At 38.3% G+C, this 25,373-nt stretch overlaps 2 non-coding genes across 2 annotated transcripts; both read right to left on the minus strand.

Annotated features, from left to right (window-relative positions):
* Nucleotides 1-889: 889 nt before the first annotated feature.
* LOC141589094 (small nucleolar RNA R71) lies at nt 890-996 on the minus strand. The gene has a single exon (XR_012520047.1). It is a non-coding gene; the product is annotated as a small nucleolar RNA R71 (small nucleolar RNA).
* A 23,561-nt stretch (nt 997-24,557) lies between these two features.
* LOC141589472 (small nucleolar RNA R71) lies at nt 24,558-24,664 on the minus strand. Its single transcript, XR_012520409.1, has one exon. It is a non-coding gene; the product is annotated as a small nucleolar RNA R71 (small nucleolar RNA).
* Between the last annotated feature and the right edge of the window lie 709 nt (nt 24,665-25,373).

Genomic DNA, 25,373 nt, shown 5'->3' on the forward strand with positions numbered 1-25,373 from the left:
ACCCCTAGACACCACTAGTTACAATAGAATCTTCATTTCAATACCCGTCCCTTGGGATCCGACCTTTACTTGCCTCTTTACTAATTGTAGAGTTGTTTGTGAAGTATAAATTGTGTTTTGTATCGACCATTGACCAACGACCACATATGCTTAATTGTGAACACCAAATGGCTCCGATAAAAAATGGCGCCGTTGCCGGGGACGGTGTTTAATTGATTTAAGATTTCTTTTATTGTTATTAGTAGTGTCTTTTTCACCTTGGGGAAGTAAAACTCCTCAAGGTTTGTTCTAATTGTTTTCTAGTTGTTTGATATTTTGCATGTCTAGAAGGTTACAAAGAGATTTGTTACCTTTTGACCGTGAAATCGAAAGAACCTTGACGAATAATAGGAGACTTGTTAGGAGGAATTTGGGAGGTGTTGGTGAAGTTGTTCAACCCACTAGTGAGTTTGTCAATCCTTTCGCAATAGAAGGAGAAGAGAACCCATTTAACAATATCCCACAAAATCCACCTACAATGCCTAAATTCTCGTCACACTCTATACCCACCGAGGAGGATTTACCAAATGGTACTCCTACCCCACAACATCTCACCGGTAATTTTATTGCCAAGTCCGCCTTCATCCAACTAGTTGAGAGGAGCCAATTCGGGGGAATGCCTAGTGAGGACCCTCATTCTCATATGGAAACATTTTGTGATTATTGTGAAGTTATCTCTCAAACGAGCGTGACTCAAGACCAAATAAGATGGGTCTTATTTCCTTTTTCGTTAATCGGCACCGCAAAGCAATGGTTGAAGGGCCTTGATAAGGCCACCCTTGGAATAGATTCTTGGAAGAAGCTAGCTCTAGCTTTCTACAAAAAATTCTACCCACCGGAGAAGACCAATATGCTAAGAGCTCAAATTACGGGTTTTAAGCAAAGGGATGAAGAATCTTTGTATGAAGCTTGGGAGCGGTTCAAAGGTATTTGTCGCTCATGTCCTCACCATGGACTTAGCGAATGGTTTTTAGTGCAACAATTTTGGAATGGTTTATATGAGGATTCAAGGAACATTCTCAATATGGGATCAAATGGAATGTTCACCGAAGTAGATGACAATCAAACGTGGAACAAGATTGAGGAAATGGCGGTCCATAATTCGCAATATAGTAGGCCTCGCAAGGCTACTAGAGGAGGAAAGTATGAAGTGGACACCGTTACTCAATTGGGTGCTCAACTTAGTGCTCACATTGACACAATCAACTTGAAATTTGAACAAGCTATGACTAGACTTGAGGAAAGCTCAAAATCATCAAAGCATCATGTCAATGCCATGACGGCATCCTCATCAATCCCAAGCGGGATATGTGAGAATTGTGGAACCTTGGGTCATGACTCAAGTGAATGTAGGGGAACAACCGAGCAAGTCAATGCTTTCCAAGCTTACAAAAGTGGTACCCCTTATTCAAATTTTTACAATGAAAACACCAAGTTCCATCCAAATCTCTCATACAAGAGCCAAAATGTTCAAAACCCTCAACCAACATACACTCCACCACCCATGAGAAATCAAAATCAAAGACCCTTTTTCAATCAAAACCAAAGTTACCAAAATCAAAATCCATACAATCACCACAATGACCAAAGTTTTGATGTCCAAAAAGCGGTCCTTCAAATGCAAAAAAAATCAACAAGAATTTTTCACTCAAATGCAAAAAGATAGCCAAGCAAAAGACACCACCATCAACAACATTCTAGCTCACACCAAGATGTTGGAAACACAATTGACCCAACTAGCATCTTCAAACTCACAAAGACAAAAGGGGCAATTACCACCTCAAGGTAATCCCCCTAGACATGAAACGGTTAGTGCCATTCACTTGAGAAGTGGTACAAGATATGAAGCACTGAAGAAGCAAGTTGAGGATGAAGTTGTGAGAGCTAGTGAGAATGAAGTTGTTGTGCAAAGTCCCAAGGAAGGGGAATCATCAAAAGAAGAAAGTTCAAAGAAAAATGAAGACAAAGTCAAAGAAAAGGAACCCATTGTGATTAGACTTCCTTTTCCAAGTCGTTAAACCAAGCCTAAATTTGATGATCAACTTGGAAAGTTCATGGAAATTGTGAAGAACTTAGAAGTCTCAATTCCTTTCACGGAATTAATCAATCACGTTCCGGCCTATGCAAAGTACATGAAAGATATCCTCACAAAGAAGAAGTCAATCCGGAAACTTGAGACTATCGCCTTCACTAAGGTGAGTAGTGCAATTCTTCAAGGGAGTTCACCTCCAAAGTTAAAGGATCCGGGAAGCTTCTCAATACCGTGTACCATTGGCGACACGACGATCAACAAAGCCTTATGTGATCTAGGGGCTAGTGTGAGTGTCATGCCGTACTCGGTAAGTAAAAGGTTGGGAATGGGAGAGCTTAAATGTACCAATATCACTCTTCAAATGGCCGATAGATCGACGAAGACACCGCTAGGGATATGGGAAGATGTCCCCGTGCGAATTGGGAAGTTTTTCATCCCGGTGGACTTTGTCATTGTTGATATGGAGGAAGATTCCAACATTCCAATCATCTTAGGAAGACCTTTCCTACACACCGCGGGTGCGGTGATTGATGTGAAACATGGAGAGCTCACTCTAGAAGTGGGAGATGAAAGCATAACTTTTAATCTTGACAAGACCATGAGAGCTCCTCGTTTGCATGAGCCATGTTTCATGATTGATCATTATAGCCGAAAAGATGAAAAGAAGAAATCGGAACTCCAATGGAGGAAGAAAGTTGAAGATGCTCCATTCAAAGAGCAAATGAATTGTGAAAAGGAAAGCTTGCAAAGCTCATCAAAATCAACCAAGGAAGAAGAAGATGGCCTCATTGGCCAAGAGAAGAAATTGGGAGAATTGTCTCCATCCAAGCAAGAGATTTTCAATGATCAACTCAATGAAGTTTGTGGTCTTTGGGACGACGAATTTGAAGGGATCTTTAATCCCTACATTGGGCATGCCATCGATCATGATCAACAACAAGGACCACGGTCTATTGAGGACCTCTACCACAACAATGAACAAGCTTTTAATTATTTCTTCGAGGTGTTGAGCAACATCAACAACACCTTGAACATGCCCCCTTGACATCTCATCAAGAATGAGAGTTTGGTGGAGTCCTCCCTAAACCACCACTTGTAAATATTTCTAACTCCCTAACTTACATTTAATTTTTGTATTGCATTTTTGTCATTTTTGGATTTATTTACTTTGATCAAAATAATTGTCATGAAAAGAGATAAGTGAGGGAGGGACTAATGATTTTAATTGATGTGTAGTGCTTTACCTTAGTGTGGGGATGGCAATTGCCTAGGCTATTCATGCCTTAGTAGTGCCCCCACAATGAAGAACACAAGATTTGAAAGAAAGAAAGAAAGAATGATAAGGGAATGCGTTGGTGCACGGATGGAACTGAATCCGTGTACACAAGGACCAATCCGAGCGGATTCCTGAGAATCCGCCCGTCTGCAGAGGATCCGAGCGTCCTGCTTAGAAGACGCCCGTCTTCGGCTGAGCTGAAAACTGCAAATTCTTGATTGTTGAAGAATCCGAGCGGATTCCTGGAAAGACGCCCGTCTCCCAGAATTCGTCCGTCTTGTGGACAATCCGCCCGTCTTGCAGCTGAAGAAAAACAAAGAAAAATCTCTGGACAAGAATCCGTCCGTCCTGACAAGAATCCGCCCGTCTCATCTCGAAGAATCCGAGCGGATTCCCCAGAATCCGCCCGTCTCTAGGCGGGATTTTTGAAAATTTGATGCTGAAGAATCCGAGCGGATTGCGCCTAATCCGCACGGATTGTCCCTGCGTCCTAATGTTGTCGAGTTCTTTAAATACCCACCCCACCTTCATTCATTCATTCACTCATAAACACTACCCATAACATCAAAACCCTCATCCTCTCCATCTCAAAAACAAAAACCCTCAACAAAACTCACCAAAATCAAATCAAGCCATCTTTCAAATAACAAATCAATCACTCCATCTTCATTAACAATCAAAACCAAGCACAAAATCTTCACCTTTGAATTGATTTTTGTTCTCATAAAGGCAAAGCCTTTTACCTTCAAAATCGATTTGGGCATTCTACAAATTGAAGATTTTTGATCTTTTTCTTGGTTAGCTCATCAAATGGCAAGAACAAAGGGAGCAACAAAAGCAAAAGCAAAGGCACCAAAGACTACAACTCTCTCTCAAAGGCAAAAAGCTCTACAAATGAAGAAGGCTTTGGCAATGGTGGTATCAACACCAAGCTTGGAAGTGCAACCACCTCAACAAATTTCTATGGAAGCATCACCCTCTACTCCGGTAATTAATCAACTCTTACATTATCCGGAGGTAACATTCATTTCCGATTCCCATAGAAATACATTTGTCAAGTTTGCTATGAAACAAATTCAATCCACCAAATTCGTATGCCAAGATGCTTTAGAGAAGTTGGGTGTTCTTGAACAAACAAGAGTCTTTTTCAATGCCATGGGTTTAAAGAAATTGTTTGAAATGAAGGAAGTAACATACCCCTCCCTTGTCTTGGAATTCTTAAGTTCTTTAAAAGTGACAAAAGTTGAGAATAGGGAAAATATTGAGTTTCGTCTAGCTAACACTAGTAGACGCATTACCTTTCCGGAATTGGGTGGAATTTTGGGTCTTAGCGATGCACATAAATTTTATAAGCAATATGGGAAGTATGATCCCGAGCCTCTTTGGGAGGCAATCTCCGGGAGGAAATTTGAAGATTTTAAAGCTTGTCGTGCTCTTTTGGTCCATCATCCGGGCATAAGAATATGGCACAAAGTTATGGGAAATACCATAATTGCTAGGAAAGACACCAATCATTTCACGGGACTCGATTTTATTCTCCTTGAATCAACTTTGAATATTGGAAGAATTCATACCAAGCCTTACAATTCTTTGAGGCTATTGGTTGATAGATGGCTCCATGTAGATAGTGGGAAGAAGGGTCAAACCGTAATTGTTAATGGCGGCCTTGTCACGGTCCTAGCCAAGCACTTTGATCCTAATTTCAATAAGGATAGCAAGTACAAGGCTAAGGATGGTGGCCATCTTATTGATATGTCCACCTTGATTAACAAGTTTAAGTGGGTTGCTCACAATCCCCTTGATACCAAGTATGGGTGGATTACAAGTGAGGCTCGATCATTCACTCTACCCGCAAAGATTTGCCGTCTTAGTGTCCACCGGACCAACTATTTACTTCCCTTATCCAAGGAAGCCGAGTACATCATTCAACAACAAAAGGGTGATCATGAAACTCCCTCCTCTTCCATTGTTATACCACCTTACCCTTATGATTATGAAGAGTTCAAACCGCAAGGAGTTGAAATTGGAAAAGATTATGTCACTCTTCTAATGCAAGCCATGCACAAGCAAGCTTATGAAGATCGGAAGAATGCTTATTTGGCTCAATATCCTCCCCTCTTACATCTATCTAGGCAAGGACTCCTTGATCCATCTTGTCCTTTGCCTAGTTGGGCGGATAGAGAAGCCTTATTTCCGGGTGCATCAAGGGACGTGGTGGAAGGCAATGAGGTTGTTGGAAATGATGAGGAATTTGATGATAACATTGAAGAAGAAGCAAGTGGAGATGAAGAAAGAGATGGTGAAGATGGTGAAGATAATGATGAAGAAGATAGTGATGAGGAAAGTGATGAAGAAAGTGCCAAGGAAAGTGGCAATGTGACCACTTCTCATGAGGGAAGTGATGGTGATAGTAGCATGATGGAAGACTAGCCTTGGAGATTCCTACTCTCCCACGGTTTGTCTATATCTCTTTGTATTTTATTTCATTTTGATCATTGTTGGTTTAGTCCTAGCAACATCAAAGGACTCACACCTCGGTTCCATTGAGGTGTTCTTTATTGTTCCCATTTTTGAAAATCCAAAATGACAATCTTATTTCATGCATAGCATAGCATGTGCATGAACTCCCCCATGCTTTGACATTAGCAATAGTGTCTTACTTGGTTTGGGGAAGTTAATGCATACGCAACGGGAGGTAATCTAAATTATCCTCTCCGTCATAACAAAAACCATGCATCATGTAGTATAGCTTAGTGTAGAATTGCATTTAGTATAGAAAATCATGCATCATTTTGCATAATTTCCATTATTTTGGCCATTGAGGACAATGCCCATATTAGTGTGGGGATGGGAATTCTAACACTTAACTTTTATTTAAAAACCATAAAAATTGAAAAATTTCAAAAAAATCATAAAAATCATAAAAATTGAAAAACCAAAAACAAGTTCATTTCCTTTGTATATATTGTCTTGTATGTATTGTGTTTGTTTCATCCTTGTTCACTTTGATCGACTACGCCACATCCGAGACATGAGGATATTGAAGACCGCATGGTATGATCTTTCCAATCTCCTTTTTCCTCTTTATGTTAATGACTATGTGGCTTTATTTTGATTGATGCGGTATAACAATGTGAACTTAGGACTTGCATTTAGTTTATTTGGCATATTAGTTGGTAGAATCATTTGCATTAGGATGTTTATATGTTAGTTGCATCATGGCATGTAGTTGCATGTTAGAAAAATTTTGTGAAACCGTCTATTTGGGAAGCTTGACAAGTGTATATAGGCCCTAGTAGATGCTTTTTATTCTTAAGACTTTGCTTGTTAGAATGCTTGTAAAACACCCTAGGATGTGTCATGCTAGTATCCTTTGACCCATGGTTTAAGGCCGAGTCAAGAGTACCTTGTGGTGTGATAACTCGTTGGCTACCGTTTATTCCAAGGTGACCCTTGAAACCATGCATACTTCTATCATTCATCCATGTTCTACCACATTTTTGTCACAAAAAGGGAATGGGCACAAAACAAAAAGAAATCAATTTGAGTTCAATGAAATGAAAAGTGAAAGAAAGTTTGCAAAAATGCATCAAATGAAAAGAGGAGCAAAAATAGAACTCCTAAAAACTTCAAATACAAGGCACCCTCGTTACTAATTGGGGTGACTTTGAAAATGTTCAAAAAGAAATACAAAAAGTTGTCAAGTATTGAAATGCCAAAAATCAAAAAGAAATGGCAAAGAAAGTGTTCTCAAATGTCAAATGCCGCAAGAAATTGGGGGGAAAAAACAAAAACAAAAGCAAACTCCCAAATGAAACTCAAATATCTATTGACCCCTTTATCCATCGTATCCATTTTTGTGCATGGTAGAGAGGGGACGACCCTTCTTCTTGTCTAGGCAAGAGGGCGAATTCCGCGATCCTCCAGTGTTTCTAACACCATAGGGAGTCTACTCTTGACAAAAGCATTTAACGATTGAGGACAAAGGTACCCTAGCTTGACATAATTTGGAGGTGATTTATTGGTATCCTTCTAGGCTTAGTAATTTGAACAAATTGCATCTATGAAGGAGTGTGTACCCTTGAATTGCTTCCCTTGTAGATAATTTCCGCCACTTAGATGAGGAAAGTGGCTATTCTTTTTGTAGATGCATCCATTATGTGTTTTTGTGTGTTTAATGTTTGGATGTGTCGCCATTTTGGCAAGACCCACCTTGCCTTGCAAGAAGGCATCCTACCTCATGGTTGTCTTGTTGTGAGTTGAAGGGGCGGAGTGAGACCCGCTAATTGTCTCATATCGGCTATTATTAGGTTAGGTTAGTATTGGTCCTAGTCTTAGTCACCTCTTTACTCGGGACGAGCAATGGTTCGGTTTGGGGATATTTGATGCGACCATAATTGGCGCATATTTAGCCCCCGAATTACCATTGTTTCCATGCTTTTTAGTGCCTATTTGGGTCATTTCTTATCTTTAGTTCTTTGTTTTGCATATTCTTTGAGATTTTGATCCCTTGGTAGGAAAGGAGTAAGAATCTTGCATTTTCATGGCAAAACAAGGCTAAATTGATCATATTCAATGACCAAGCATCAAGGAGAGACAAGACTAGAAGGCCTTTGTACATAGCATAGTAGAAGAGCATTGTTGAGAAAAGGATCCTTGAGTCCCCAAGGAAATCCCCAAGGAATTCGTGAAGAAAAGGGAAGAAAAAGAAGAAAGAAAGTCTTTGAACTACAATCCGAACGGATTGTAGAGAATCCGTCCGTCCTCGCCAGTCCGAGCGTCCTCACCAGAATCCGCTCGGATTCCCCACGCCCAGATCCGAGCGTCTTGTTCCTTGATCCGCTCGGATCGTCCACCCAGATCCGGCCGTCCCGACTCCCGGCGCACGGACGGATCACAAAGACATCACAGTTTCGTTCTTCAAGCTACGAAATGGAGAAGCCCTTCTCTCGGATAATCCCGGAGGCTCCTTGCTCAACTTAAAAAGTGTAATTACTAGTTTAGCCCTTAGTTAACCCTAATGCATCCTCCCTAATTTTCACTATAAATACCCCATTAGTCTAATTAGAGGAGCATGTTCTTCTTATCAATAGTTAGAGTAGTTAATATCAATCAAATCTCTCTTCAATATTGTAATCAAATATTAATCAAGTTTTAATCCAAGTTTTAGTTCTTCAATCTCTCTCTTGTTCTTACTTTATTTTGGGTAATTAGAAGATTATTGGGTTTATTGGGAGATTGACAACCTTCCATCAATCATCAAGTTCTTCTATTATTCTTTGCATCTTTTTTATTGGAATCATTAGTAGGTATAATCTCTTAATCCCTTTTTAATTATTGCTAATTACTTTCATTTATTCATCATGTTTCATTATGTTAGTATGATTGACAACCTTTCTAGCATGATCAATATGATAATGAGTGAGTAGTCTCTTAGCTAGGGTTTAATGGGTGATTAGGGGAAACCAACATGGGGAATGATTCATGCTTAAATTAATATGCTTTCATATCTTATTTGCTTGCTTGTTTTGATCTTAATACATGCACATGTTATATTTGATGAAATGCTAAGCCTATGAATCCTTGCATTTACTATCATCTTCTATCCTTTCAACTTGACTTGTAAGACATAACCCAACTCGAGTCTTGTTAGACCATGCATGTGTTAAGTAGGGAAGATTAAGTCGACTTGTAGGTGTTGTACAATCCAAGAGATTCGGCTCCGGGACCCAAACTTTCCTAGGATTGTAAGATATAACCCAACTCAATCCATCACAACAATAATTGCTTGCTTATAATTTGAGAACATGTTTGTATGATCATATCCCATGAATCCCCTATGAACCCATGACACCCTAGTGCTTTTAATCAATTGTTTACACCCTTATTTCATTTACCTTGTTAGTTTATTTTCATTGCTATTTTAGTTTAGTGACCTTCTACATCAACCCAATTTGTGACACCCCTAGACACCACTAGTTACAATAGAATCTTCATTTCAATACCCGTCCCTTGGGATCCGACCTTTACTTGCCTCTTTACTAATTGTAGAGTTGTTTGTGAAGTATAAATTGTGTTTTGTATCGACCATTGACCAACGACCACATATGCTTAATTGTGAACACCAAATGGCTCCGATCACCTTTGTCAAGCTAGTAGTCTGTGTTCTTGGGGTTGTTACTCATTTTTGGTGGCATATGCTTTGTTGAGCTGTTATTGGGAAGATGAAGAGGAGGAAAGAAAGAAAAAGAGAGAAAAAATAAATAAATAAAGAAGAAGAAAAATGATTCGAAAAAGAAAAAAAAAAAATTTTGTACTGTTTAAGCGGTCGATCAACTGAAGGTCCGTGAAGAAACGAAATCAATTCGCATAATTCAATCCTTTATCTTTTGGCGATTTTTGCTCCCATGTTTTATTCATATTTTATGGGGAGTTAGTTGATTACTTTTATCTCTGGAGATTGTGAGATTTGTGCTTGCTATAGCACCGTTTCATTTGTTTATGAGCAAGAAGTTGGATGTTGCCATTTGGTTCCATTTTGGTACTAGCTTGATCACATGTACCTCCACTTTTCCATAAATGTTTTGCCTCTTCTTACCCATACCTCACATATCCCATATATACCTCGGCATGTGTCATGGTCATTTTGTTGGTTGGAATGCGTATGTACGGTTATAGAGATTGCTTTCATATTAGACTGCAGGCATGTTCTTATAGGTCGTAGTTAGGTGAGAGTCTTTACAAAATGAATTCTTTCTATTCTCTTATATATTCACCTATGCTTATGTGTGATATGAGCGACCCGTGAGAGTCCGATTTGATAAGTCTCTATGGTTGACAGTTCAGCAGTTTTTAACGACTCCATAACTCGTTTGCATGATTCATTTGCTAACTGATTGTTGGTTAATGCATTAAAATGGTTTAGGGTTTGCAGTTTGTAATTCGCTCTGAGATTGAACTCGTTCCATTAGGTCATTAGATCGAGTCTAGTTCTTGCTTGGGGACAAGCAAGGGTTTGGTTTGGGGAAGTTTGATGTGTGTCTTTTATATGATGTTTTTCAGCTCATTTTACACGCATTTCAGAGCTCATTCATGTAGTTTATGCTACATTTCTCCCTATTTCCGTCTACTTCCGTATTTTTGTACATTATTGCAGAAATGTGAAGAATCCAGCGGAAATCGAGACAAATCCGTCCCCGAGTATCCCGCATTGCATATGACGTGAAGCATTCACCTTAGGAACGAGCTTGGTGCGCAATTCAAAGCCCAAAAGACAAATCCACGAGATTATAAAAGACAAGTAGCAGCTGAAGCAGTCGATCGACCACCAACCTTAGTCGATCGACCAACCATCGGGTTCCAGAAGCTACTGTTTACTGAAGACCAGTCGATCGACCAGTCATATCAGTCGATCGACCCAATTGCTATTCCAGACGAGAATTAAAAGACCGTGAATCTTGAAGCCCAAAGTTATGTTAGGTTTAGGAAATAAAGCTACGTTAGTTGCTATATAACGTAAGCTGGAAACATCAGATTAGGAATCAAGTTTTATCAGTGACATTAGGGTTTATCATTGAGTTCAAATACAATTCTTCATTGTTAGTTTGTTCTTCAATAAAGGTTACTTTCTTGCAATCGGGTTCAGATCCTTCCTCTGCAATTTCTACTAGTATTCTTTTGCTTCATAATTTCAGTCGTATTATCTTTCGTAATATAGAAATTGCTAGGTAGTCTCCCAAAGCCGATATTATCGTTTATGTTATTTATTTGTTTAATCGCTTTTATCATGAATTCCGTAGACTTAATGATGAATCTTATTATTGTTTTTACCCTTAGCATGAGTAGCTAAATCAATTGTGCTAGGATGTAGGCGAATTATAGCGTAGGCGGCAAAGTATTGAACACGGCCTGATTCGCGTGTCAGTCGATCGACTGACATTCTTGGTCGATCGACTGACCTCGTGAGGTTACCTTTCGTTTTAATTGATTTTAATGTTGTATTTAACAAATCGAATGCATGCGACTAGTTAGATGCTTAATAAATGACAAACCCATTAGATCGAAAGATAGGGTAAGTTATTAGATTACCAATTAAATCGACTAGACTGTGCTGAGATCGAATGATAGGTATAGTTTAGACCATTAGTCACTTTTCAGGACGAGAGTTGGTATTAGTGATATTAGGGACCTATAGCGAGATCGAAAGATCCTATTTGTTAAGAGTGGAACGAGAGGACCTCTTGTTTCCCGCCTCATTTGTGTTCGATTTAGACCTGTTTCGTATGCTGCCGCCGAAGCTTTAATGAACCGACCATCCTAGTACCCTTCTCTATCTGTTTAATCCGTCTTTCTAGTTTATTATTTACTCTTAGCTGTAGACCAATTCAAATCAAACCCCCCTACTTTACCGTTACCTTAGACTAGAATTAAACAAATAGAATTTACATCTGCCTCTCTGTAGTTCGACCCGACTGCCGCTTGCTATAGTAGTAGTTGGAAATTATAAATTTTATTTTTGACACCTCACGACGGGTATCAATCATCTTCATTTATTCATCATGTTTTGCTTTGTTAATGTGATTGACAACCTTGTTAACATGTTAATTTTGATAATGAGTGAGTAGTTTCCTTAACTAGGGTTAATGGGTAATTAGGGGAAACCAAATGGGGGATGATTCATGCTTAATTTAATATGTTTTCATAGTTTATTTGCTTGCTTGTTGTGATGTCAACATATGCACATGTTATGTTTGATGAAATGCGAGCCTATGAATCCTTGCATTTTTTACCCATCACTTACCTTTTCAATGAGACTTGTAAGACATAAACCAACTCGAGTCTCATTAGACCATGCATATAGTTGAGTAGGGAGGATTAAGTCGACTTGTAGGTGTTGTACAATCTAATCGATTCGGCTCCGGGACCCAAGCCTTCCTAGGGTTGTAAGATATAAACCAACTCGATCCATCACAACAATAATTACTTGCTTATAATTTGAGAATATGTTTGTATGATCAATTCCCATGAATCCCCTATGACCCCATGACACCATAGTGCTTTTAATCAATTGTTTACACCCCTTTTTAATCATCTTGCTTGTTTACTTTTATTGCTATTTAGTTTAGTGATCTTCTCATCTCAGCCCCAAATCGTGACACCCCTAGACACTGCTACTTGCAATCGAAAATCCTACATCAATACTCGTCCCTTGGGATCCGACCTTTACTTGCCTCTTTACTAATAGTAGAGTTATTTGTGAAGTTATAAATATTGTTTTGGTCTAGGTGATCCTAACGACAAGTAACCGAAAAGTAAAGCTCCGAGAGAGTGAAAACCCCGACCAAAAATGGCGCCGTTGCCGGGGACGGTGTTAACTTGATTTGATTTTCTTAGATTGTTATTAGTTGTGTCTTTCTTTGCCTTGGGGAAGTAAAACTCCTCAAGGTTTGTTCTAATTATTTTCAAGTGGTTTGATATTTTGCATGTCTAGAAGATCACAAGGTAACTTGTTACCCATTGATCACGAAATTGAAAGGACTTTGACAAACAATAGAAGACTTGCTAGAGGTAATTTGAGAGGTATTGGTGAGGTTTTAGATATTCAACCAAACACTATTGAGTTCATCAACCTTTTTTCAAGAGAAGGTGAGGAGAACCCAACACAAAATCCAACACAAAATTAATCCACAATGCCTAAATTTTCATCACATTCCGTACCAACGGAGGAGAACCTACCCAATGGTACTCCCACACCACAACACTTAACCGGAAATTTCATTGCAAAATCCGCATTTATCCAATTAGTCAAAGGAAGCTAATTTGGGGGGATGCCTAGTGAGGACCCTCACTCTCACATGGAGACTTTTTGTGACTATTGTGATGCGATTTCACAAACCGGTGTTGTAGGGTAATATCCGTATAAAACCCTTTCTTTATAGGATTATAACGCAAATTTTATACGTGATTAAAAGTCATAAACGAAAAACACAATGAAACGATAAAGATTTAGTAATAACCTCCGGTCCTAGTGCAATTCGGCAATGAGAGATCAAAGTAGACCTCCTCCTAATTGTTGCACCCAAGATCGTCTAAGAATATGCCCTTGTGCTAGAAAAGTGTTCTCCAATTGCCTTGCAATATTGAGAGAACTTGATTTTAGTTTTGCTAGATGTGAGATCTAGGTTTAGAGAGAAAATGTTCTCACAAAACCCTAATTGTTTCCCAAATGAAAAATGCTTAGGTTAACAAAAGAGAGCGAGCCTCTCTTTTGTTCATTTCATTCGGCCAAACCGAGTGAGGAGAGGAGAAATGGGCTTTTCCATTTCCTCTTCATTTAAACTCGTGGTCCGAACCCAAATAACTAAATGTATATGACGCGGTCTCATTATAAATTGTCATCGGTTATCGGTATTTTAAAATATCGTCTAATAACGAGGATTAGCCGATATATTAATGCATGTCCGACAAAGACAATATTGTATAATTAATTCAATATACATTAATTAAATATAACCGTTTATATTTAATTTACGAATTAACTGTTTAATTCGCCTAAGCCCATTTTATTTAATCCGTATTAAATAAAATATCTCAACATCACATTTTGACTAATTATTAGTCAAATAACTCGGACTAACTGGTTAGTCAATTTTGGCATCAACATGACTGTATTTTCATACCGTCACATCTCTCAAACGTATCCTATAGGTGTGACTTTTAGGGACCAGTTGATCACCGCCATCTGTATGACAATAACGTCAAACTTATCTAGCAAGCCAACCGTTATTGATAAACGTGGACCAACTGATAATAATACCAAAAGTATACCCTTTGATCCTTTTAGAGATTTATAAGTCCTTGCACTAACTGTAAAGGACACCAGCCCCAACAAGCTCCCACTTGTCCGTACAAGTGTATGTGCAATGACGTTATCCGCACTAACTGGAGGACACCACCTCCAACAAACTCCCACTTGTCCGTACAAGTGTATGTGCGATAACCGATTCTCATATTCATTTAAAATTTCTCCCACTCAATGTAAAACAATTTGCAGATCCGGATCCGCAAAGGTCGTATTTTACAATCGATCTGTATCTAGAGTGGTTTCCCCGACTAGAGAGTAACTTAACCGATAAAACGAATCCGTATCCGAGCATGGCCATGCATTTCGATTCTGACTCCTCGAGTGGCCCCGAGAAATATCGAGTACCTGATAAAGGCTGAATATTTCCTTCAACTCGACCCCTTCCGATCTAAGCACAACATGAAATGACCCAGAAAAAATCTACTTGGCCCCCTGTTACGGATGACCGTGAGAAAGAAACCAAAGTCACCCAAAATCTGCCGTAGTCTCAAGAGACAGTCGATAGTCAAAAGAATCGACTCTTAGGATCACCATGGAAGTCCTATCCACGACCGGGCAACGAATGTTGTAAAACATTTAAGACTCCACGTCGATGTCACTATTGTGTCCTACGAGATATCCGTATAACTCGCCTCTGTGATTGGTCAGTCAACTGGTTGACTTATGGCTCGTTGAACCCACCATCAACCAACGTCACAAAATAATTGCCAGAGTTATCAGCTCATGTGGGCAATTAAGGACAGAAAAATATAATGTTTGTTCAGTTCACTTTGTGGTGTTCAAAATTGTCGTACAATTCCACATGAAAAACAAAATATATAAATATCAAAACGATGATGTTTTATAGAGTATAAAAGAGAATGAATCTAATCCATAAAAGAGTACTACAACTCAGGAACACGTTTAATTCCCATGGAATTAACATGCCCTTCATGCTTATCTTGTCGTAATGGTTTAGTGAGAGGATCTGCTATATTATCATGTGTAGCAATCTTTCCTATCACTACTTCCTTTTGCTCCACGTAATTGCGGATTAGATGAGCTTTCCGTTGTACATGTCTAGACGCGACATAGTACTCGGACTCAGTCGTAGAATCTGCTTGTAACACTTTGTTTGGAACTCTTTCAGTTGACCGCAGCGCCATTAAGAGTAAAAACGAATCCAGACTGAGATTTCGAGTCATCTCGATCCGTTTGGAAGCTAGCATCTGCGTAACCGGTTGCGCATAGCTTTTGAGGGCCTCCATAAGTCAATGCCCAATCTTTAGTCCTCCGTAGGTACTTAAGAATGTTCTTTGACCAGCCAATGTGATTCACCTGGATCTTTGTTGGAATCGACTTGTCATACTCAATGCATATGCCACGTCGGGACGTGTGCATATCATGGCATACATGATTGATCCTATAGCCGAAGCATAAGGAATCCGTGTCATGCGCTCTTTTTCTTCCGGTGTCTCTGGTGCCGAGACTTGCTCGATGATGCACCCCGAAGCCATAGGAAGAAACCCCTTCTTGGAGTTAGTCATCTTTGAATCTCTCTAGGACTTTGTCTATGTAAGACTCTGATCGAGAGATAACATCCGTCGTGATCTATCTCGATAGATACGGATGCCCGGAATTCTTTGTGCGTCACCCGGATCTTTCATCCGGAAATGGTTTTTCAACCATACTTTCACCGAAGTTAAGAGAGGTATGTCGTTCCCAATCGGGGAGTATGTCGTCAACATACAATATTAGGAAGACAATCTTGCTCCCACTTGACTTGATATATAGACATGGTTCCTCGACCGATCGAGTAAATCCATTTTCTTTTATCACTTGGTCGAAGCGATGATTCCAACTCCTTGATGCTTGCTTAAGTCCATAAATGGAACGCTTAAGCTTGCACACTTTCTTAGGATGTTCTGGATCGATGAAACCTTCGGGTTGTACCATGTACAACTCTTCCTCCAAAAAGCCGTTTAAGAAGGCGGTTTTCACGTCCATTTGCCAAATTTCATAGTCATGAAAAGCGGCAATCGCTAAGATAATCCGAATGGAACGCAGCATGACTACGGGTGCAAAAATCTCATCGTAGTGCAAACCTGGCACTTGGGTGAAACCTTTAGCAACTAGTCGTGCTTTGTAGACATCTTGTTTACCTTCCACAGAATGCTTTATCTTGTAAAGCCATTTGCATTGAAGGGGACGAACCTTAGCAGGTAAGTCAATAAGATCCCACACGTTGTTCTCATACATGGAGTCCATCTCGGATTGCATGGCCTCAAGCCATAGCTTTGAGTCAGAACTAGTCATGGCACCTTTATAGGTTGCGGGTTCACTACTCGTTAAGAGTAGAATGTCATCTATGTCATGTTCCTCGATCATACCAATGTATCTGTCCGGAGGAATAGAGACTATTCCCGACCTCCTAGGTTCCTCAGGAATATTCACCGCAGCCGGGATTGTAGGAATTGATTCCTCCAATGGTTGCTCGGTATTTGGTTCTGGAACCTCCGACAGGTCGAAGGTTCTATCACTCTTTGCATTCTCGAGAAATTCCTTCTCTAAGAATGTCGCACTAGCCGCAACAAAAACACGTTGTTCGGTTGGCGAATAGAAGTAATGACCAAGCGTTCCTTTAGGATAACCTATAAAGTATGTCTTGACCGATCGCAGGCTGAGCTTATCCTCGTGTCTCCACTTGACATAAGCCTCGCAGCCCCAAACCCGTATAAAGGACAAGTTAGGGACCGTTCCCTTCCATAGTTCATATGGAGTCTTGTCAACAGCTTTAGACGGACTTCGGTTAAGTATTAGAGCGGCTGACAGAAGTGCATAACCCCACAATGAGTCAGGCAACACGGTGTGACTCATCATGGATCGAACCATATCAAGTAGTGTTCGATTTCTCCGTTCGGACACACCATTCAATTGAGGTGTTCCAGGTGGAGTTAAATGTAGGGCAATCCCACAGTCCTTTAGGTGTTGATCAAACTCGTGAGAAAGATACTCGCCACCACGATCTGAACGTAGTGTTTTAATCTTTCTACCTAATAGGTTCTGTACCCTATTCTGGTATTCTTTGAATTTCTCAAAGGATTCACTTTTGTGCTTCATTAAGTAGACATAGCCATATCTACTTAAATCGTCCGTGAAAGTGATGAAATACCTATAGCCTTCTCGTGCGGTGATTGACATAGGTCCACATACATTCGTGTGTATGAGTCCTAATAGGTCAGCAGCGCGCATTCCAACACCTTTGAAGGAAATACGAGTCATCTTACCGATGAGACATGATTCACACGTACCAAATGATTGAAAATCAAAGGCCGATATAGCTCCATTTTTGATGAGCTGTTTTACGCGTTTCTCATTAATGTGTCCCATACGGCAGTGCCATAGATACGTTTGATCTTTGTCACCAAACTTTAACCTTTTATTCATTACGTGTAATATTTTTGGTCCGATCTAAAACATAAATTCCGTTCATGGAGACTCGCCTTGCCATAAATCATATCGTAATGAGAAAATGCAAGTATTATTCTCTATTAAAAATGAAAATCCAAGTTTATCAAGTGCGTAAACCGAAATAATGTTTTTGGAAAGACTGGGTACATAATAGCAGTTATATAAAAATAACTCAAATCCGCTAGGAAGCGGATCACGTATGTTCCCCTCGAGACGGCAACCACTCGTGCTCCATTCCCGACACGCAGGTCCACCTCACCCTTTACGAGGGGTTCGATGTTTCGGAGCCCCTGCACATGATTACACAGATGAGAACCACAACCAGTATCAAGTACTCAAGTTCCGTAACTTGCGTGGTTAATCTCAATCATATGAATAAAAGTAGAAGAGAGAGAAGACATACCAACAGGTTTAACACGACCTGCCTTTAAGTCCTCATGATAAACAGGACATGTACGCCTCCAATGCCCAGTCTTGTGGCAATGATGGCACTCCATGTTTTCATTCTTGCTCTTTGTCGTGCCTGATGAGGTGCTCGACTCACCAGGCCCACTCTTACCCGAACCCGACTTCTTGAACTTCGGTTTACCCTCACTCGCTAGGTTTGCACGAGCTTTGCCCTTACCTTTCCCCTTGTTTGTCACAACGAGAACATCCTGTTTCAAGCTCCCACTGAACTTCATGTCCTTCTCGGTCTATACGAGAAGGGAGTGCAGTTCATGGGGACTTTTCTTCAAATCATTCATATAGTAATTCGCTCTAAATTGCGAAAAACCATCGTGGAGTGAGTGAAGCATGCGGTCGATCACAATGTTCTCGCAGATCTTACAATCAAAGGTCTCACTTCTCGACATTCTCAATCATCTTTGAGAATGTGTGGGCTAACTGGTTGGTTTCTCGAGTCTCGCATCAAAGAAGCGAGTGGTATGCTCATAGGTCACGATTCTCGGTGCTTTCGAGAATTCCTTGGTGAGCGTGGTGAAAATCTTGTTCGCACCATGGGCTATGAAGCGTTTCAGCAAATTGGGTTCCATTGCAAAAATGAGTACGTTTTTAATCGCACCGCTTCCATACGTAAATCATTAAACTTGGTGATTTCAGCAGCTCTAGCCGTGGGACCGGGGTTTGCCGGGATGGGCTCTAATAGATATTTGAGCTTCTCGTCGCCAGCGGCAGATTCCGTAATGCCGCCTCCCGATCCGCGAAGTTTGATCCATCATTCTTGATCGAGTAGACGATTCATCCGATTCATGAAGATCCGAAGCCGGGACTCACGGTCCAATGTGGCACTTGGCATTGGGTTATCGTAGAACCACCATTTGTTATTAGCAGTTTAAAAGTTCGTGATCTACACTGAAAAAGAAAGAAAAACAAAAACGAAATAAGCAACTCATCGAGGTGATTTAAGTCTATTTAAAAATTCATTTTAACGTGTAGACTTGCGCACTTGCATAATTTATCTCCCTCAAGAATGATACAAGTGATCCCAAGACTCAATTTCCGTAAATTGATAAGCCAACTGTTTAGCTAGTTCTTCCGTAAAAACTCTTGGTCGATAGATTTCTGGAAATCCTATCTATAGTCCACCATAGTCACAGGATCGTACGAGTGACCATAGTGTTGAGATAAAATAGGTCAATCGGTTCCAACTTACCCGACGTAGAAGGGGTCATATTATGCCTACCGTCGAAGAAGGGACTCATTGGAGTTTGACCTATAAAGACCGTTCTCAATTTTTGTTTATACGAGGAAGATCCCATCAACTAAATTATAATTCATATTAAGTGAACGAATAACTAGCGTCTGCGTGAATGAATTAATTTGGGTGATGGCTTAAAATCATGTGACATAAGAATGTCAAAGAAAACTAACTCGTGACCTCTATATGTGTCAGTTTTCATGCAATAATTAGGTGGTTTGGTTTGTAGGCGGAATATGATGCATATTATCGTTACGAAAAATAAATAAAAGAATGCAATACGTAAATAAAAATTCCTAGTGTGGCCTATCCTAATAAAAAGAACATAAAACAACTTTGGAATCCACCGTTGGACCCGAGAAGCTTGTCTTGATGTTCCATCTTGATCCATGTAGCGGGAGTGAGCATCCGGTCTCCATCTTTGGTCTTCTCAAAAATTACAATTTAAAATTTACAAATATAAACCTATTTACATTCTAAATAAAACTGTAATTAAAAGAAATAAAAATGGAGATACGAGATCTCAAAATACAACCAAGACCGTGTTCCATCATTACGGTAACACGTTCTACTAAGGCCACACTAAGTTACAACAGTTTGCGAAAATAAATAAATACGTAATTAAAAGCATTCAAATTAAACAAGAACGATAAATAAAATGCATCAACTAAAATTAAATTTATTCGTGACATAATTTCGTAATTATGTTAAATTTATCCAAACCACCAAAGATAATTAAAATTATATGACAAAACCGCTTTAGTCAAGTTAATTTTAATCCGAGATAATCCGTTACTATAAATCGTTTTAAAGTAACTTAATTTTACGTGGGTGAACCGTTTCACTATCAAGCGAGAGCATAAAACCGTTTTATGCAATAAAAGGCCGAAAACAAAACCAATTTTTTTTTTTTTTCACTGCTGGACGTGAACAGTGAACAGTACCAAGAAATGTTTTTTTTTTTTTTTTTTTTTTTTTTTTTTAAAAGCTTTAAAACCGAGAGCATCAAAAGGCAAAAAAAAAAAAAATTATACGGCTCAAAATCGTGAGCAACAAAAGATCAAAACAAAACGGTTTGATAAAACACAATTGCAATTTTAATCTAATCCGTATAGAAAACAAACTACAATTGTTACATCTTCAACATATTGCAATAATTATCGGTTAAAATTACAACATGTGAAGAATGAATCGAAAACAAAACAAGAGATCGTCTGATCTAGCAATAACCATGAGGCACGTTATCCAAGGCAAAAAAAATATGAAAACAGGCCGTAAAAACAGAAAAGCCACACAGTTTTCAACAAAAAAATGCCGTGACAAAAAAATTGGCCGAGACCAAAAAACAGCCACACGGTTTCAACAATTTTAATCAAACAAATGATAGATCTTTAGCATATTGCAATGAATATCGATTACAAAAACAATATGCAAAGATCAATCGAAAACTCGACAAGCAACAACTCACACCGTGTAAACTTGACACGGTACTCAAGACAAAACGCAACAAACAAAAAAAATTGTGCCGAGAGCAAAACATGGCTGCCGCACCAAATTTTTAAGAAAAAAAATCATCGTTTCTAAATCCGTTTGATGAAAAACACATAGAAAATTTACGTGGCCTCGCTCTGATACCACTTGTAGGGTAATATCCGTATAAAACCCTTTCTTTACACTACTACAAATGAGCACTTGGGCCACGGCTAAATTTGTGGCGCAAGTACTAAATTTCCGTGGCTATATCATTTTGCCACGGGAATACCTTCCATGGCGCAAGTGGCCGTGGCAAAGGGATAGCCACGGGAAAAACAAGAACGTGGCTATTATTGAATTTTTGGCCACGGATTCTCTCGTGGTTAATAACTCCCGTGGCCAAAGAAATTTCCCGTGGCGAAAAAATAATTCCCGTTGCAAACAATATATATGAAAATTAAATAAATAAAACGTAAAATAATTTTTTTATTTTTCACAATGGGTATTTTATCATATACGGAACCGTGACAATCTAGGTAATTGTTTCGCTAGTTAACTTGATTCATTTGAACGTTATTTCGTTTAACGAGTCATGCATTTGTGAGCATCGGAGAGGCTTCCCAGGAGGTCACCCATCCCAACACTACTCTCACCTGAGCACGCTTAACCGTAGAGTTATTTTGATGTGCCACCGAAATTGAATGTTACCTTTGTTGATATAATTAACACTTTGAATCCTTTTAAGTTTATTTTTTTCTTTCAAATCTTACCTTTAGTACTATTTAATTAAATAAATGTTAAATATTTTACAATTTTTGCGGGAAAAACAATATTTTGGCCGAAACAATTAAATTTTCGACATTAACCTCCTGATTAATGATTTTGACATTATTTTTTTTGCCCAAGTCAGTAAACCATTTTCTCCAAAAAGTAAAATTAATTGTGTTTCCCTAACATTTTTTTATTTCTTTTGTTTATCGACATACTTATTTTCATTTCTTATGTACTCATTTTTTCGTATATTTTTCTTCGCAAATTCTATTGTATAACCGTTGTACCTGCGATATGAAAAATGAGACCATTTTTTGGTAAAATAATGACCGCTTTTTATAATTAAAGGTCTTTTTTCCCCAAAGTGATCACTATTAACCAAAAAATAGTCACTTTCTTACCCAAAAACCACGAAAAAGATTATTATACAAAAGAATCGCTTATTTTCCTAAACTGATTTCTCTTTGTTATGATTTATCGTTTTTTTTCTTAAAATTTTCACATTATTTGCACAAGTGACCTTAAATTATTATAATTTATATATATTTTCCCGTGTGATGCGCTCATTTTCAATGAAAAAAAATTTCCAAATTTTTTTTCTCAGCAAGTTAAATTTTACGTAATTTTTTCACGGTACCCTCGAATTTTGACAGATTACATATGGTACCCTTTTTTTAAAGTTTTTACATATGCTACCTCTGTATTTACGTTTTTCAGTCTCAGAATACCCTTTGACAAACTTTCGTCATAACGCCGCTATTCATCATCCAATAATACCTAAATCCTTATTTTGTCTAATAAACTAACATTTAGTACCTAAATAATATAACAATAACAACATAACATGCACAATTACTCATCAAATTACTTATAGGAGTAAAGACGTTATGACGAAATTTCCCCAAAGAGTATTCTGGGAATGAAAAAGGTAAACACAAGGGCAACATATGTAGAAACTTAAAATAAGGGGTACCATGCGTAATCTGGCAAAGTTCGAGGGTACCATGGAAATTTCCGTAAATTTTATATCAAATTCAAATTTTTCTATAAATATCCTATAAATAAAGTTGGAAATAAAATTTTGAATGAAATAGTTTAACAATATATTAATTTTTGATTTTCAAAGATAGATGGTAAATAACTTTTTTATTCAATTTGATATGCTAAATCTTTAAATGTGATACGATCATTTAAGATTGTTATTCAAGATTATAAAGTTTAATTTAAAAAAGTAAAAGAAATTAACGACTTTAATAAATAGAGTATATATTAAAACAATTTTTTTTTAAATTATCAATATTTTGTAAAACCTACAAAACATAAATGTGATCTGTAAAAAATCAAAAAAATAGACGATAAACTTTTCTTTGCTTGCATATAAGTTTATAAAATTTTAAAATTTCTTATTAAATTAAATAAAACAATAAAAAATATTAATTAAATTAATCAAAGTGTTTCTAAATTTTTATATTCAAATGTATTTTCATATTATTATATTTGATTAAATTTCATTCAGATTTAAGTCGGCAAAGATACTCGCCTCGGGTGTTTGTTGTTCGTGGCTAAAGAAATATTTGCCACGGAACAATTCGTGACTAAATAAAAGTTCGCCATGGGTGTGACATAGGTCGTGACTAAAATGATTATTTGCCACGGGTGTAGCCTAATTCGTGGCGGAAGTGACTTTTTGCCACGGGAAAAGTTATCCCGTGGCATAAATTTTTTTCCAAAATAATGAATAAGTTTTTCCCGTGGCTAAGCAAAATTTAGCCACGAATTATGAGTTCCCGTGGCATAATTCGTGGCGCAAGTGATGATTTGTTGTAGTGTTATAGGATTATAACGCAAATTTTATACGTGATTAAAAGTCATAAACGAAAAACACAATGAAACGATAAAGATTTAGTAATAACCTCCGGTCCTAGTGCAATTCGGCAATGAGAGATCAAAGTAGACCTCCTCCTAATTGTTGCACCCAAGATCGTCTAAGAATATGCCCTTGTGCTAGAAAAGTGTTCTCCAATTGCCTTGCAATATTGAGAGAACTTGAATTTAGTTTTGCTAGATGTGAGATCTAGGTTTAGAGAGAAAATGTTCTCACAAAACCCTAATTGTTTTCCAAATGAAAAATGCTTAGGTTAACAAAAGAGAGTGAGCCTCTCTTTTGTTCATTTCATTCGGCCAAACCGAGTGAGGAGAGGAGAAATGGGCTTTTCCATTTCCTCTTCATTTAAACTCGTGGTCCGAACCCAAATAACTAAATGTATATGACGCGGTCTCATTATAAATTGTCATCGGTTATCGGTATTTTAAAATATCGTCTAATAACGAGGATTAGCCGATATATTAATGCATGTCCGACAAAGACAATATTGTATAATTAATTCAATATACATTAATTAAATATAACCGTTTATATTTAATTTACGAATTAATCATTTAATTCGCTTAAGCCCATTTTATTTAATCCGTATTAAATAAAATATCTCAACATCACATTTTGACTAATTATTAGTCAAATAACTCGGACTAACTGGTTAGTCAATTTTGGCATCAACATGACTGTATTTTCATACCGTCACATCTCTCAAACGTATCCTATAGGTGTGACTTTTAGGGACCAGTTGATCACCGCCATCTGTATGACAATAACGTCAAACTTATCTAGCAAGCCAACCGTTATTGATAAACGTGGACCAACTGATAATAATACCAAAAGTATACCCTTTGATCCTTTTAGAGATTTATAAGTCCTTGCACTAACTGTAAAGGACACTAGCCCCAACAGGTGTAACTCAAGACCAAATTCGATGGGTCTTGTTTCCTTTTTCTCTAATCGGCACCGCAAAACAATGGTTGAAGAGCCTTGATAAGGCTACTCTTGGAATTGACACTTGGAAGAAGTTGGCTCTAGCTTTCTACAAAAAATTCTACCCTCCGGAAAAGACTAACATGCTAAAGAGCTCAAATTACGGGATTTAAGCAAAGGGATGAAGAATCTTTGTATGAAGCTTGGGAGCAGTTCAAAGGAATTTGTCGCTCATGTCCTCATCAAAGGAATTTGTCGCTCATGTCCTCATCAAGGAATGATCTTTATGAAGACTCAAGAAACATTCTCAATATGGGATCAAACGGTATGTTCACCGAAGTTGACGATAATCAAACTTGGAACAAGATTGAGGAAGTGGCGGTCCATAACTCACAATATAGTAGACCTCGGAAGGCTACTAGAGGAGGAAAGCATGAAGTGGACTATATTAGTCAATTCGGTGCTCAACTTAGTGCTCATATTGATACCATTAACTTGAAGTTTGAGAAGGCTATGGCTAAACTTGAAGAAGCCTCAAAATCGCCAAAGCATCATGTTAATGCCATGGTAGCATCTTCATCAATCCTAAGTGGGATATGTGAGAATTGTGGAACTTTGGGACATGACCAAAGTGAATGTAGGGGAACAAATGAACAAGTGAATGCTTTTCAAGCATACAAGAGTGGTACCCCTTATTTCAACTATTACAATGAAAACACCAAATTCCACCCAAATCTCTTATACTAAAGCCAAAATATTCAAAACCCCCAACCAAAATATACCCCACCTCCCATGAGAAACCAAAATCAAAGACCCTTTTTCAACCAAAATAAAGGTTACCAAAATCAAACTCCATACAATCACCAAAATGACCAAGGTTTTGATGTTCAAAAAGCGGTCCTCCAAATGAAAAAGAATTAACAAGAATTTTTCAGTCAAATGCAAAAAGATAGTCAAGCA

This window comes from Silene latifolia, chromosome 6 (assembly GCF_048544455.1).
Source record: "Silene latifolia isolate original U9 population chromosome 6, ASM4854445v1, whole genome shotgun sequence".
Classification (NCBI taxonomy): domain Eukaryota; kingdom Viridiplantae; phylum Streptophyta; class Magnoliopsida; order Caryophyllales; family Caryophyllaceae; genus Silene; species Silene latifolia.